Consider the following 16,410-nt stretch of genomic DNA (forward strand, 5'->3'; position numbering starts at 1 on the left):
AACCCCCTTAATAAAATGGCCAACATGGGTTTTCCTTTTTTTCATAGTAGATCATATGGTACGAATGTGTTACAAATGGATTACGCAACAGTAGATCACAAATAATCATTTCATACTACAATGGGAAAATGGTGATATGAATCAACCTTTGTCTTTTTATTGAGACGCTAAGGATGTTGGTCTACTCTGATCAACACAACTTAACAGAAGTTGAAGGTTCAAAAAATGCTTTAAGAACCAAGAAAATTCTTGGCCAGTGCGAACACAAAAATTAGTTTAAGGTTGAGGGAGGATAAACGTTTTCCAATTTTATCTCCGTGAAAATATTTTAATCTTAACAACTTTAATATATGCAAAATATCTGATTTTGATACGTTAAAAATCGAACTGAAAGGATTTTAGACCCACTGAATCGTGGCGTCCATTCATTGGCAGCCACAGAGATGTGAAGGATTTTAGACCCACTGAAAATTGCACCGCAGAGTGCACTTCGGTGGAATCCAATGGTCCCGGATGTAGCTCTCAACATTGGGATAGAGAGTGGGGTGATTGTATACCTCAATACACCTCTCACACGGTGCATTTTGCGGTGCAAAATTTCAGTGGGTCAATCATTTTTGTTGTATATTTTTTGCTTTAGCCTAATTTCCCATTTCCCAAGAAAAAAATAAAATAGTTAAAAGACGTAAGGATTCGTGGCAGTTTTACCATTATAAAAAATTGGCGGGAGGTTTTGTCATTTTCCTATTCAGTGACCCTATTTTAACATATTTAGTAGAACACAAGAGATGTATGCCTAAAACACTCCAAATTCGGTTGTTTCTAATTAAGGAAAAAATACAATTCTTATCAGGGGTAACATACCATTTCTTTTCAATTTGGAGAGAGATCTGTTTTTTTTTTTAATAAACTAAAGTCTTATTAAGAATTAGCCGCTATACAACAAAATGTTATGACCTTTTACGATGCCATCTAGAATTTTAGCTTTCAAGTTTATGCTAGTGGAATCATCATCTACAAAACATTTCTTTTTTACAAAACTCCATTTTGCCAGTTTGTCCGCCTCCACGTTATAATTCTTATTCACATAATTACATTCAAAAGTACACAGGACATCACATCCTTCAAAATAGATTTAGCTCTCCAGCCACAGGAGGATGTTTTATTGCCCAAAAAATTGACTGCATCCTTATAATCCGTTGTAACTTTGATATTATTTATTCCCAACTCCTTTGCCCATTGCACAATTTTGTAGATCGCAAATCCTTCTGCTGCAGCTGGTCCTGTCGTATTTCCTGGAAAAAAATAGAATGTCAGCAATAACATTATACCGCCAGTAAATGACTCTAACACCATATGAACCATCTACTTCATCATAAGAAGCATCAACCGTGAAGATCTCATGCTTTACATTATCATATTTACTCTCATTTATATTTTTTCTTCTTTTCTTTGTTTTATGAAAATCTTGTGCTGAAATATTTTCCAGTCATTCAAAACAATCTAATCTCCTTGATACAATCTACAGGATTTGGCTTAGCCCTGTTAAAGTTGACATAATTTCTATGATTCCAAAGTTTCCAGCATATGAAACCAAAAATTTCTTTCCGCTCCCAAAGTTCAGAAGTAAACCATTTCCTTATCCAAGAGAAAAAATCTAAATCATAACTTGACTTATGAATACCTAAAACAAACCAGACTGTTGTAGTAAAAGGACAATGAACAAATAAGTGTGCTGAAGTTTCAGGCACATTTGAGTTACATAAGAGACAGTGGGAATCCACATGTTTTAGAACTGAACTCATTTTTGCTCTCAGAGGTAATACATCTGCTTCCATTTTCCATGTAGACAGAGTTACCCTAGGAATACAATTCATCCTCCATATTTGATTCCTTCCATATTCTATCTGCATTGTTATGATGTTCATTAGATAGTATACGATATGCAGATCTGGTGGTAAATTCCCCATTTCTATTTTCTATCCATCTTAGTCTATCCTGATTGTTTCCATTAATATATATTGATTTTATCTTAGATCCGATACTTCTTTGAAATACAGAATCAATAAGGCCTATATTCCAATTACCATGCATATTTATAAGGTCTGAAACATACACTAAAGCGGTATTCTGCCAATCAGATAAAATACCTTGCCTAGGGATCCAGTTATCTTTAGAAATGTAAATATTTCTTCCGTTGCCAACCTCCCAGATACTATGTTCTTTTATGAATTCTATTCTTTCCATAATACTAGTTCAGTAAAATTTTCTTTACTCCTATTCAGTCATTCTTTTTTTGCTTGAGTTTAATTATTTATGTGTTAATTCCTATAAGTAGTTGTTTGTTTGTGATCTATTAAAGTGTTTTAGTTTTTGAAGTTGTTATATCAACTATTAGAAAACTTATTAATTTAGAATCAATATTGTGCATTTTATCCCCATAATTTAGCAAGTCAACCAAATAAATCATCTGCATTCTATTTTGAGTCCTACTATTGCTGATCTTGAAGTTATTGCTGCTCACGCTCCTATTCTATATACTGGTGTATTAATTTCGATCAAATTTATATATCCTTCTGTAGTATTTGTAACTTAATTATAATTACTAAACCTTTTATATGAATCTTTCAATCTCATTCTTCCTAAAACCGAACCCAAAACTCTGCAAGCTTTTAATAGTAACACGTTAACTGCTATCTTTCTTAGAACAAAACACCTTCGCCTCCAACATCAACCTCTATAAAAAAATCTCATTGTTTCCTTCTCCCTCATATACATTTGTAAATCAAATCATCACTATATTTTCTAATCTTCAAAAGCTTTGAGCCCGTATTCTCAAATCCTAAGCCGCTAGTCCCATGTAAAGTTTTTTTTTCCCAACAACACCACCATCCCATTACTCACTCACCCCATCCGTGTTAACCTAACCTCTTATATATAACTCAACTCTTTTCACTTACTTGACAATGACTATTCTTGCGTGGAATTGTCAAGGAATAAACCATCCAATAACTGATCAACATTTAGGGGGATTAGTTTTCATTCACATGCCCAACATTTTATTCTTATCTGAAACCCTAGCAAATGATCATTATATGAAAGGACTGGCACAATTCCTACAGTTCCATAATCACTTTTTTATCCCTAAAATTAGAAAGTGATGTGGTGTTTAATATGGTAAGATAACCTCAGTATACCAATATTACTTCACTCACAAAATTATATTCGCGCAATGGTTACTCCTCCACCCCTAAACAACCCTGGATTTGCAAGGGTATATATGGCCCACCATATATAGATATAAGGAAAAACTCATGGCAGGGCTTCCCTTCAATCTTCAACAACATCAACCCGGATATGCCTTGGCTTTTGTTAGAAGAATCCAGTGACATTCTGGATCAATTGGAGGAAGAAAAAAAAAGACAAGTAACTTCTGCACAATCTCAACCTCTCCTCACAACGATGGACCAGATGGGGCCAATGGATTTAGGATTTCGAGGTGACCCCTACGCCTAGACAAACAACCAACTGAGGAAAGATAATATTCTAGATAGAATAGATAAGTACTGATAACCCAATATCGTTGTACCACAAATATACATGCAACAGTCACTTATTTTCCGAGAATAGCATCTGATCACGCCCAATCCTACTGCAAGAAAAATAAATAGACTGGCATAGAATAAAAAAAATTAAAAATTTAAACATCTATGGCTCATTCACCCGCAGCTTAAACAAGTGGTTGATTCGGCTTGGGTACAACAACAAGATATCGAACCTACTCAGGACCTTCAATTAAAGCTCATAACAATCGTTCAAACTCTCTTGGAATGGAATAAGGACACTTTTGGCCGCCTACCAACTATGATCAACAAATCGACGGTAAAGATAAAAATAGCTCAACATTAGTGTGCTACTCAATATGGAAATGACCTGAAATTCTGGCTGGCTCAAAAAAAGCAACTAAGATCCGACCACACAGATTTGCTATAATGTCACGCAACATATTGACAATAAATATCCATAACTCAATGGTTACAATCAGGAAATCTCAACACAACCTTTTTTCACGCTAAAAAAACCATTCACCAGGCATCTAATAATATACAACAGCTTCAGGACCCACAATATATTTGGGTTAATAATAAGGAAGGCGTGGTGCAGCTCATTCTTGACCATTACTTTGAACAATACACGACTTTACCTACAGTGATAATCATGTTTTCACGGATATCAACCCAAGATTAACCCCAGACAAATGAACCTTGTTACTGAATGGGTACCTATAACAGAAGTCAATTAAGAACTTTTCTCCACAAACACCGAGAGTGCTCCTAGTTAGAGCATTGCTTGGTTGAACCCGCGAATAATTGGTATGTCAAGGTTAGTTGTCATATTTTAGTATCAAAACTCATAAGTTTCTAAATTAGATTACTAGAGTCAAATTCATTAGGTTAGACTAGGAAGTATAGAAATATTGAGACATACAAGTATTACTTTGAATACCTGAAGAATCCGAAGACGTATCAACATCAATGAAGACACCATCCTTCCAATTGAGGTTATTAATACATGACTTGACTTGTATCCATATCCATATCGTTGCTTTCAATTCGTTTCCGATTGAAAACATAACATGCGAAGTTACATATATATATATATATATATATATGCAAATCTAGTATTAGATACTTGATCATCTTATTATGATCAAAGCGTCAAGGAAGAATATATCAATAGTTGTGAATGCTTTATATTCGTATATTATATTAAGAAGTATAATGCTTAACTTTTGAAGCAACTTAAGATAGTGGACTCTATCTTAGGAATCATGTGCATTGGCCAAATTGGTTGTAGGCGTAGGGATACTGAGGAAACTAGGTAACTAGGGGTAGTTTACTTGGTCTCAACTATACAAAGTTGGTAATGGTCTTTGTATAACGGCTTAATTCTGAGAGTATTCAAAACTGGACTAGGTCTGGTGGTTTTTGTGCATTTACGATTTCCTCGTTAACAAAATATTGTTGTATCTTTACTTTTACTTTCCGCAATTATAATTACAGATTTAGTTATAAATACAAGTAAATAAATTGTACGCTAATTCCAAACACTTGGGTTGATCCCTATCGTTGTGTTCAATTTCGAACCAATACTATACCAAGTGTATGCATTGTGGTTTGCTATATTTTTGACAGATTGTATCTATATTAGATTACACGAGATATATGACTTATAGATTGATACTGAAAAAATTGTGGTGTACTTGGTACCCTCGTCATTCTCACTCCTGGTCCAAATGGTTACACACTTAAGTTTTTTAAAGATTTTTTTGGGACAACTCATTCTCAATTGATAGCTGCGGTTCATAGTTTTTTCAATGATCTTAATATACAACCACTCATGAATCATACAAACTTCATACTAATACCTAAAATGGACCGTCCATCAAAACCTTCTCAATTCAGACCCATAGGGTCTGCAAAGTCACACATAAATTCATTACAAAAATCCTAGTTAGAATTAGACCCCTCCTCCCATTTTTAATAATCCCATATCAAAGTGCCTTTATATCACAAATATTAATTCACGATAACATAACAATTGTTGAAGATCTATTCCACTATATCAAAACTTCATGCCTCACCAAAGACCTAAAAATATCTCTCAAACTGGATATCCAGAAAGCCTACGACATACTAGATTGGGGACTCATCAAAACTGCTTTCACCAAGCTTGGATTTCCAATTATCTTTGTAGATGTAGATTATATTATCCTATTTATCACAATCATTACATACTCGATCAACATCCAACATATGGATATATCAACCCCAACGAAAGGTACTATGCAAGAAAACCCGTGATTTTTTGATATTTTCATAATATATGCAGAAATCTTTCCTACAAATCTTTGAAACCTTCAAAACCGAAAACTAGTTCAAGGACTTTGAATATAGAAAAAGACACCACCCATTCTCCATATAATGTATGTTGATGATCTTCTAATCACTTATAAAGCTTCTTTGCCCAGAGTAACCTTCATCTCAAGTATTTGATCAACAATTTTCATAGCATTAGACCTAAATCTAGAAAATATCAACTTGGACGTATATGGTATTCATCTATCAAGGGTAATCTAGGATTACGAGGGATTCAGGAATAACATTTAGGACCTAAAAATTAAGTCTGAGTTAATGGATGGACCTGCCATCACATATGCTCATAATAGTGGTACCAAATCCATTATATATTACTGGGTGGGACGTGAAGGAACAAGGTAGAGAGTTGTTGAAGTCCCGATAGAGATAGGGTAAAACGATGATGGCTTTGTGTTCAAGTACAAAGGAAAATATTGGTAATTATGATGTCAGCGGTAGTTGTTCCTTTAACTCCAAACCTTCGTGTTAGAAGGATGTGCCTGATCCTTCACTTGACAACTCTAAACATTTGTGTTCAAAGGTTGTGCCTGCACGGTAATTCTTACGCAATCATGGTTTTAAAATTTTGTGTGATTTTAATGTTTTTTTTGAATTTTTTTTTTCAAGTATGAATTGAATGTCTTGGTGAAAGTTTGTATAAACTTGGACAAAAAATATAGTTACTCAAAAAATAACACATTAAAGTTAAATAAAATTAAATATATACTTTTATAATTCAAACATACATGTAAGATTAAACATAGTTAATCTAAGATAGATCTAATGGTTGATATTAATTACATCAAAACTAAACGGTTAAATCAAACCAAACCCGAAACTGTTAGACTCTCAATTTTTATCTTTTTAAACCAAAACCAACTATTGAAGTAAATGGCTCGGTTCGGTCTTCCCCTAATCAGTTTGGTTTGTTTCGGTTTTAGCGGATAGAAGTTACCATGTACAACCCTAACCATTAATGAAGGACAAGAATCGATTGAATAATATTAAGGTATCTAGCTACTAGGTACCAGTCTATAAATAACAAAACCTAGGTACCAGTCTGACCAAGACTTATAGGTCAGGACTCTACTAGATACCTGTCAGTTTCCTAGTTTTGTACTCTATAGACTTACGGTCAATAGAGTGTAGTCTTCCGAGAGTAAAACTAGAGAATAAAAACAAATAGAAAAAAACAAAACGAGCTCTAAATATGGCTCCTCGGTCCCTTGTTCGGCATTTCGGATATTCAGCGGTATCTCCAACAACGCGAACTTTCTCCTTGTTTCCTGAGCAGTCGGGTCACTGATAAAAATGTTAAAGGATGCCCCTAGTTTTCTCTTAGAATATTAGTTGTTAGAGCAACACTCGTTTGAACTCGCAAGTTTTATTATATTGTTGTCAATGTTAGATGTAGAAATATATATTTTTAATCTACTAAAGTCAAGTCTCGGATTAGGATTAGAAAATGGTAGTTGAGTATTATACACCACGGAATAACCTTCAAATATCATTGAAGGATGAAAAACAAAAGAAGACATTTTCGAGAACTTCATCAACAAAGAGGTATGCGAAAACTGACCTATATCCTATTTACTCACGGAATTTACCATTCTATCTTATGAGACCATGTCGTATGATTTTAGTAGATTTAATTAATACTGCAAAGAAAAAATTTCAAGTTCGAATTTATCTTGTTTAAACTCTCTAAATATGATCCAAGCAATGGATGTTCTAGACCCCTAACAATGTTAGTTAAAAATATTTTATTGCTGAAGAATCATTTTTGTTTCAAGTCGATCATTTGGAAATTTCCCAAGCAATTCAATTATATTACACGAATCACATATATTTTATATTTTCGAACATCTTAAGTTCAAACCATTTTTATTTAAAGTATAGTTCAATTGTATTACACAAATCACATATATTTTGTATTTCAATTTTTCACCTATCTATTTGGATATTTTGTCATTTGTAATGGTAGTCTTTATTTCTCGGTGTTTTCTTTTTTAAGTTTGAAAATATAAAATATATGTGATTCGTGTGATACACTTCACACCTATTAAACGGTTCAAAATGTTTAATAACAAGAGCTAATGTTAATGCACATATCTAGCAAGTCTCCTCTTTATAAAAACACAATTATTGTGTACACATTTCCATAAGAAATAAATGATCTTAGTTAGAAGAGTAACCTTCCAGAATTTAGCACAAGGAAAATTGAGTTGAGATGTGACATATGTCGCATTATAACCAGCAGTGTTAACAATCATATAAACAGTAGAATAAACCATTACGAAAAAAAGTCCATCTCTACTTATGAGAATCTCTAATTAGGATTCACACACCGCAAATACCTCTAACAGTACTAATGTCAAACAACACATGCAGAGATTCCATATTCCTGGAATTAGAATCAAGTAAAATTAGTTAATCAACAATTTTCATAGCGTAATCTAGAAGAAGAAACCAACTCGTACCTATTTGGTATCCGTCTATCAAGGGTAGTATGTGGGTGTGACAGATCCGGGAAAAATATTGTGAAAACTACGGTGAGACCCATTCTCCTAGAGTTTTTCATTAAGAAACCCACGGACAAAAAATTTCAATCGCGCCCCCATTTTTGGGGAAAAAATTACTCCCAAACCCATATTTTCTAAAAATTCCGCTTTTTAATTTTTCTCGTATCCCTTAAGTGTAAATCTGGTTTCTCTCTTTTAATCAATGAATAAATTATAATCTTTCTGGTTCATGGAGTTTATTTGGTTACAACGAGTGGTAGGATTCATCTTTCTGAAATTGATATTTCGAAATTGGATTTACAGGATAAAAAACAGTTGACGGAAAGTATACTTAAAGTTGTTGAAGAAGATAATGAAAAGTTTCTCCTGACTTCTGAGATTGAGGAATCGAATTGATAGGTTTGTTGAATTTTTTTTCTGTTTATTTGTTGGATTTTTAGGTTAATTTTGTTTATGGAGGACTTGATTTTGGTTTTTTTGATAACAGGGTTGGAATTGATATTCCTAAAATTGAAGTGCGATTTGAGAATTTGTTAGTGGAAAGGGATGCGTTTATTGCAAGTAGAACACTTACGACTTTGTTCAATGCTTCGCTAAACGCTATGGAGGTAATTTTGTGTTTCAATTTGTGCGGATACAGAAATTTTAGTAGGAATAATTTGTGTTGCTTAAATGATGGCTTGTTGTGATTTCGGTTTAACCTTAATAAAAATTTACAAGGGTAAATTCTATTGTACAACATAAAGAGTAGAGATTGCAGTTTTATGATTATCAATATGAAATGTTTGGGAGTTTGTCAGTAGTTAGGAAGTTTAGAAGTGGAGGTTGTCGTTTGGGAATTTCACAAGTTTTATAGATTTTGTATTATCAACTCAGTAGTATGACATCTATGGAACAATTGGACTTAGTGAGCCTGTGGTTTTTCTGTTATTGCCTTGTCGTTGGATCATGGTGAAATGAAATGATTCTTTAGTCTTCTTATGAGATGCTTGCTAAGTAGTTGTGTTTATGTGGATTATCTTTTTATTCTTAATAAATTCTTCTTGGTTTTATACGATGTTCGCCATCCAAGAAAGTAGTTAACAAGATACTTCGTGATGTTAACTACTCTCTATTTACCATAAACGATGGATACATTTGAAGGAAAGGAAATCAACCTTAATGGCTTCCGTGGAATGTTATTTTATGCTCTCCATATACTGGCTGCAGATTGACGTTGCTACTTGGACCTCCAGCCTCAGGGAAAACAACATTTCTGCAAGCACTTTCAGGGAAGCTTGATAAAAGTTTACGGATCTGTACCTGTCTCTATCTCTCTGTACTTCTCTATGCGTTAATAGTGCGGTTCATATGATTGGATGTCAAATTTTATGTTTTTAGTTGTTAGGACTTTATTTTTTTTGATTTAGTTACGATCCACCTGATTGTTCTTCGGTCTTTTATGCGGATCTTGTTGTTCGTCTTTTTAATTGACTAATGGATGAGATATCGGGTATTCATAGTCCTTATATATCAAGAGATATGGGTTTGTTTTTGGATGTGAATAGTGATGCATAACAGGTGATGCATCTATAAAGTTTGTTGCGTAACACGTTTTGCAACTTTTTTTTTTTTTTGCATAACACGTTATGCAGCTACTTTTTTCTTAGTATTGAAACCAACAAAAAATAAGGCTGCATAACTTATCATGCACCTATAATAATATTTACATAACATGTTATACAGTCGTGAAAATGGATACATAACCTGATATGCATCCAAAATACGGCTGCATAATGCATTATGCATCGAGAAAATGGATGCATAACCTGATATATTATTTAAATATGGATGCATAACGTATTATGCATCAACTTTTTCTGTACGAACTAAAATCAACCAAAAAAATGGCTACATAACTTGTTACGCAGTCGAAAAAATGGTTGCATAATTTGTTATGCGTCTGCATGATGTGTTATACATCTTTTTTGGAGGCTGCATAATGAATATGCAGTCAGTTTTTCGAAATTTTTCCCTAAAACGATGATCACCTCCGATTTTTTCGTGAAAAACAAAAATTTGATATTGTTGTTTGTACTCGTTGCATATCTCTCTTTAAAATATTTCCAACGATATAAAATTTGCAAATTTCCAAGGCGTGAATTTTTAGATATGTTATATCCAAGTTGCGTTGCCAATTATACCCCTGATGCATAACCCGTCATGCAGATGCATAATTTTTCATGCAGACATCTTTAATAATTTCATATAATTATGGGTGTCACGGTACCCAAAATTAATTGTGGGCCTGACAATGAGAATATTATTATTTTTGGGTCTCCCCCTAATTTTCCCAAAAATATTTTGCACCTAAAATAAATGGGCCTGACACTACACAAGCCCATTATAATGGTCATAGTATATTACTTGGTGAGGCGTGAATAGGGGTGAGCATGAGACAGTATGGACCGGTTTTCACCTCATCCGCATCCAATCCAATACACTACGGATTTCAAATTTGGCATCCGCATCCAATCCAATATCCAACGGATTTGCATCCAATGGATGCACGGATGAGCGGATTGGGTGCGAATAATCCAATGGATTTGTGTTAGTTAAAATTTATAATGAAAAAATAAAGCCTATATAGATAACTTCTTTTAGACCCTACACATTTTATATATGTATATAAATATAGAAGTGTCATGGACAATACTTCAAGTAAACACCTAAAAATTCTAAGACTATCCATATATTTTCTAGAAACTATACAAATTCCCTTAATCTAATGGATATGGATGTCCAACGGATTTTCAAGGTTGCATCCGGGTCCAATCTGTATTCCGTTGGATTTCAAAAAATTTATCCAACTCATTAGCGAACGGTCCGGGCATCCATCCGCACACATACGGTTGGTCCCGGTTAAATCGGCGGATTACGGATAAAATGCTCACCCCTAGGCGTGAAGGACCAATGCAGAGAGGTGTTAGAGTCCCGAGAGAGATAGGGTAACGATGGTGGTTTGCGTTCAAATACTAATGGCGGTGGTAGTTCTTCATAAAACTCCAAACGTTCGCGTTCGACGGATGCGTCTGATTCTTCACTTGATAACGCCAAATGTTTGCGTTCAAGGGTTGTGCCTGCCTGGTAATTCTTAGGCAGTCATGGTTTTAGACTTTTGAGTGATATATATTTTCTGTTGGATTTTATTGTTTTCAACTATGAATTAAATGTCTTGACGAAAGCTTGATAACCTTAAATTTTTGAGTGATTTTCGTTTTAATCATGACAATTTTCAGGCCTGATCCAGATAACCAGGTTGCTAAACCCGTAAAAGAACGTACGTGCACATCTAAACAAGTTCAGGATGCAGTAAGGCCGTATGCAACTGATGCCATGAGTCTCTATAACAAACGAGCAATCAGTTTTCTTCTGAATCTTCATTTATTTTCTTGAAGTATAGCTCATACTGCTCATCTCAAAGGTGTCAAAAAATCCACGATGACAAACGAGATTCGAAAAGCATTGTGTGAGTATAGTCATTCCAATGCGAATTTGACTCAAATAGAAACACAAAAATGGCTTCTTGAAAAGTTAAACATACAAGTATGTCAAGGAAGGATATCAAATACAATTAAGCGTGCATCGGAATACATCTCAAGTGAATCCAGTTTCTCATAAAGAAGCAATCTTATCAATAGTAAAGCTAAATGATTTCCTCCTACAATTTGAAACTCCTGAGCTCCTCAAGGGACTACAAAGAAATCAGAAATGAAGCCCAGTGTTGCATAAATGTGAACAAAAAAACAAACAACATTGAAATCTAATTTTAGTAACGCGCCAGTAATGTAATGCTATTATAATGATTATTAATTTATATTTCAATTGGGCCCTATTGGATACTTAAATTTTTATTATCTTATAAATTTAGCGAGGTTATTAATTTAATACACTGGCCCAAATCGGGACTGGCAACAAATATTATTTTAGCGAAGTTATTAATTTATCGCAGATTCATTTATCAAAATTTTACTGTAATGCCAAACAACACATGCAGAAATTCCACATTCCTCGAATTAGAATCAAGTAAATTCCATATTCCTGGAATTAGAATCAAGTAAATTAAATTAGTTAATCAATAATTTTCATAGTGTTAGACCTGAATCTAGAAGACACCGGCTCGTACCTATTTGGCATCTATCAAGTATCAAAGGGTAGTCTGTGGGTACAAATCCGAAGAAAAAAATTGAACGATTTTTTGGGGACCATGGTTTTTTTGGGGGACCATGATCCTATTAGGCCACCTACCCTATAGTTATAAGGGGTGTACTAAAACATTGAAATGACTAACCTACCCTTAACCTAATTTAATTTAAAACCAACCCAATAATCACCTATATATATATAACCACCACCACCGCCCAGCACCGCCGATTACCACCACCACCACCTCCGATTATCACCACCACCAACCACCGATTACCACCACCACCGCCCACCACCGCCGATTACCACCACCACCTCCGATTATCACCACCACCAACCACCTCCTCCCACCACCACTACCACCACCGCCTATTTAAGAAATGTAACAACATCAATGCAATCACAATTAAGTTCTGTTACATGATAATTTTATCGAGTATAAAAGACGTCAGTCGCAGCCTGATTCTGCCATGGGACCACTCCGGAGGTATTTTCTAACAAACCCTTCACTTTAGTTTGATTTTGATTGCTTCAATCGAATAGAAATCATCAAAATAGGGTTTTGTAGGAGTTACAGAGCCATGTTCGGTTAGGCCGATTTTCCAAAAATAGGGTTTTACTAACTTTTGTAGTTTTGAAAGTGGTAGTAAAAGTTCGTTGCTCGGACTTGTAAAGATTAAAGTTTTCTAAAATAATAAATAAATGTACAAAAATTTATTACCAGGATGAGGAGACACTAGGACGCAGGATTTCACACTTTTTCATATTCTTGTGGTTTAGTCATTAACTCTAGACAATATAGCTCAAACAAAAGAAGTTGTGACTCTAATTCTTTGCCAAAACTAGATTTCATAAAACATTATCTGTAAGTCGTAAGAATGACGCATCAAAAGTAAATTAAACCAAGCATGCGACATCAGACAAAATAACAAATAATTAATAGAAATCATTAAACAAGTAAATCTATGCAAAAAGTCATATAAAGAATTAATTCATTTACCACAATCATGAAAAGTTGCTTCCTCCGTTGTCCCAGTGATGGGTTCTATCTCCGCATATTGGAAACACGCTCAAAAGTTGATTTTATTGCTCAAAGGAGGTGTACAAATGATGAAAAGGAGAAAATAATGAAAATCGGGTGTTTGCAACGTTTTTAATTGTTGCAAACACCGTTACATAGAACGATACTTGAAAAGTGTTGTAGTATACGGAATACTACGACCCACACCTGCCTGTCGTTTCCACTGTAGCATGAACGACTACCTATGTTGGTGCTTTGTTCTTCGTGTTCTCCTTTAATGGCAGCAACAGAGACAAGCTCTGCAGCTTTTTTTTCTCGCTCCTCTCGGCTCTGGCTAGACCCCCAAACTCTTCAACACTTTTGCAAACTGTTTTGCCTTGTATTTATAGTGAATTGGAGCCAAAAATCCGACCATTGATTGCATATATTCTCCATTTAATCCAAATATTCTCGGCTGCCAATAATAACGAAAATTTCCATTTTTAATCCCATGCACGCGTTAACTTTGATCCTGCACGCTCCCAAATGTCTTCTCCACGCCTCAACACTCTTCCAACGCTAGTAGGACTCTTCCATGCACACAAGAACTCCATTTTTGCTCGTGTTACAGTGCACGTGCTCTGTTTTGGGCTCAAGGATCATCACGCGTTTTCCAGCCACTTCCGATCGAACCCACTGCCCATAATGTGTTCCTCATGCCATATCACATCTTCCTACCAAGTTTGAGCGATTGAATCTCCCTAAAACACCTTCATTTTGTTGATTGAAACTCTAACAGTTGAGAATATATTTTTCCCGCCAAAAAGCTGTTTTTGAATTTAAAGAGAAGATGGATGCCCCTTAACCAGAGCTTGGGTGCGAATTGAAATTGGGTGGAAATAGTAATTTTTATGGGTTCCTCCGGGACATTTCTGGGATGCTTTCGGTGCATTTCTGGGGTGCCTACAATACATTTCTCCGGGGTGTAAAACACTGCTTTTTGAGCCCATTTCGCCGCAAGGGTTTATTTCTCTAAAAATTCCTACAAAGACATAAAAGAACACAATAAATACAAAATTGAGCACTAACAATACATACAATAGAGACATATTAGACACATAAATGCGTCTATCACTAACCGAACTTCTTGAAAATGAAGAACACGAAGAACAGTTCGGTTCTATTGGATTTAAAACTAAGTCACCGAACTCTCTGTTCGGTTGTTTCGCAAAAAGTTTTAAAACTACAAAGTAACCGCACTCTACCCTTAGAACCGAAAAAAAAACAAATCCAGTGTAACTGAACTGTGTTGTTATGGCCACTATCTTGAGTTCCACAATAACCGAACTTAGCCAATAGAGTTCGGTTTTTCCGCAAAAAAATTTAAAACTACAAAGTAACCGAACTTAGCTAATAGAGTTCGGTTGATTCGCAAAAAATACTTTTAACCGAACTCCTTCTATTAGAACAACAAAAGTCCATAAGTTCGGTTCCTTCGAAAAATAAGGATATCACCGAACTTTAGTTTACGAAAATAATGAGAAGTCCACAAGTTCGGTCCGTTCGCAAAAATGTTAAGTTTTCTTTGTAACCGAACTCTACCTTTGAAACTTCGTAACCGAACTCTACCTAATTCGCCAAGAAATAAATTTTGTAGTAACCGAACGTTTGCCTAATTGCATATATGCATATATAAGCCCAGTTCGGTTGATTCGCAAAATATGTTGAAGTTTGCGAACCAGCCGAACTTCTAACACTAGGTTACTTTTAACCTGCAGTTCGGTTGGGAACTTGGTTGCGTTGATGTTTGCGAACTAACGGAACACACAAGATTACCCAAATAAATTGTTAAGTTCAAAGTTCGGTTACCTACCATTTTATCCTAGGTAACCGAACATTACACTGTACGACCAAAACCTCCATTAACGAGCGAGTTCGGTAACCTGCGTGTTTGGAAAACGTAACCGAACTACACTTTCAGGTGTGTTCGGTTACATGTTCTTGACATATGGTAACCGAACTGACCCAAATCTACATAAAAAATTTCATTTTTTTTTGAAAGTTTGGAGCAATTCAACCAACATTATCTAAGTTTAAAGCACACCTGGGTACCCAAATACCCTTCCTCCGGTTGTGGTTGGTAAAATCCATCGTTTTTCATGTTTTCCTTCTTCATCTTCTCTAACTTTACTCTCTCAATAATTCTACTTCTTTAAAAAAAAAACCATCTGACTTTTTAATCTCACTAATTATCTTTAACTTAATCATCTCACTAATCATTACACTAACTATTATTAACACTAACTAATCCTCACCCAAAATTAATCAGGAGGGTAATTTAGGTATTAATATAAATATCCAGATGAGGGGTGACTTAGATTTACTTTGAATGTCTTTACCCAAAATAAAACCATGGTCCCCAAAAAAAAACCACAAAAAATCGTTCAAAAAATTGGACCTAAAATAAATGGGCCTGCCATTACGCAAGCCCATTATAATGGTAGCCCAAGTAGTATATTACTTGGTGAGGCGTGAAGGACCAATGCAGAGAGGTGTTCGAGTCCCGAGAAAGAGAGATGGGGTGAAACAATGGTGGTTTTGCGTTCAAATGCAAAGGGAAATACCAATTCATAATATATTGTACTTGGTGAGGCGTGAAGGACCAACCAAGGTAGAGAGGCGTTGGAGTCCCGAGAGAGAGAGAGAGAGAGATGGGGTAAACCGATGGTGGTTTTGCGTTCAAATACAAATGGCAGCGGTAGTTCTTCATCAAACTCCAAACGTC

The 16,410-nt window shown here is 35.0% G+C and overlaps 1 long non-coding RNA gene across 1 annotated transcript; it reads left to right on the forward strand.

The window, feature by feature from the left end:
- Positions 1 to 8,552: 8,552 nt before the first annotated feature.
- On the forward strand, positions 8,553 to 10,003 carry LOC113293796. Its single transcript, XR_003332577.1, has 3 exons — positions 8,553 to 8,839; positions 8,928 to 9,048; positions 9,650 to 10,003. It is a non-coding gene; the product is annotated as an uncharacterized LOC113293796 (long non-coding RNA).
- The last annotated feature ends 6,407 nt before the right edge of the window (positions 10,004 to 16,410 follow it).

This window comes from Papaver somniferum, chromosome 7 (genome assembly GCF_003573695.1).
Source record: "Papaver somniferum cultivar HN1 chromosome 7, ASM357369v1, whole genome shotgun sequence".
Lineage (NCBI taxonomy): Eukaryota > Viridiplantae > Streptophyta > Magnoliopsida > Ranunculales > Papaveraceae > Papaver > Papaver somniferum.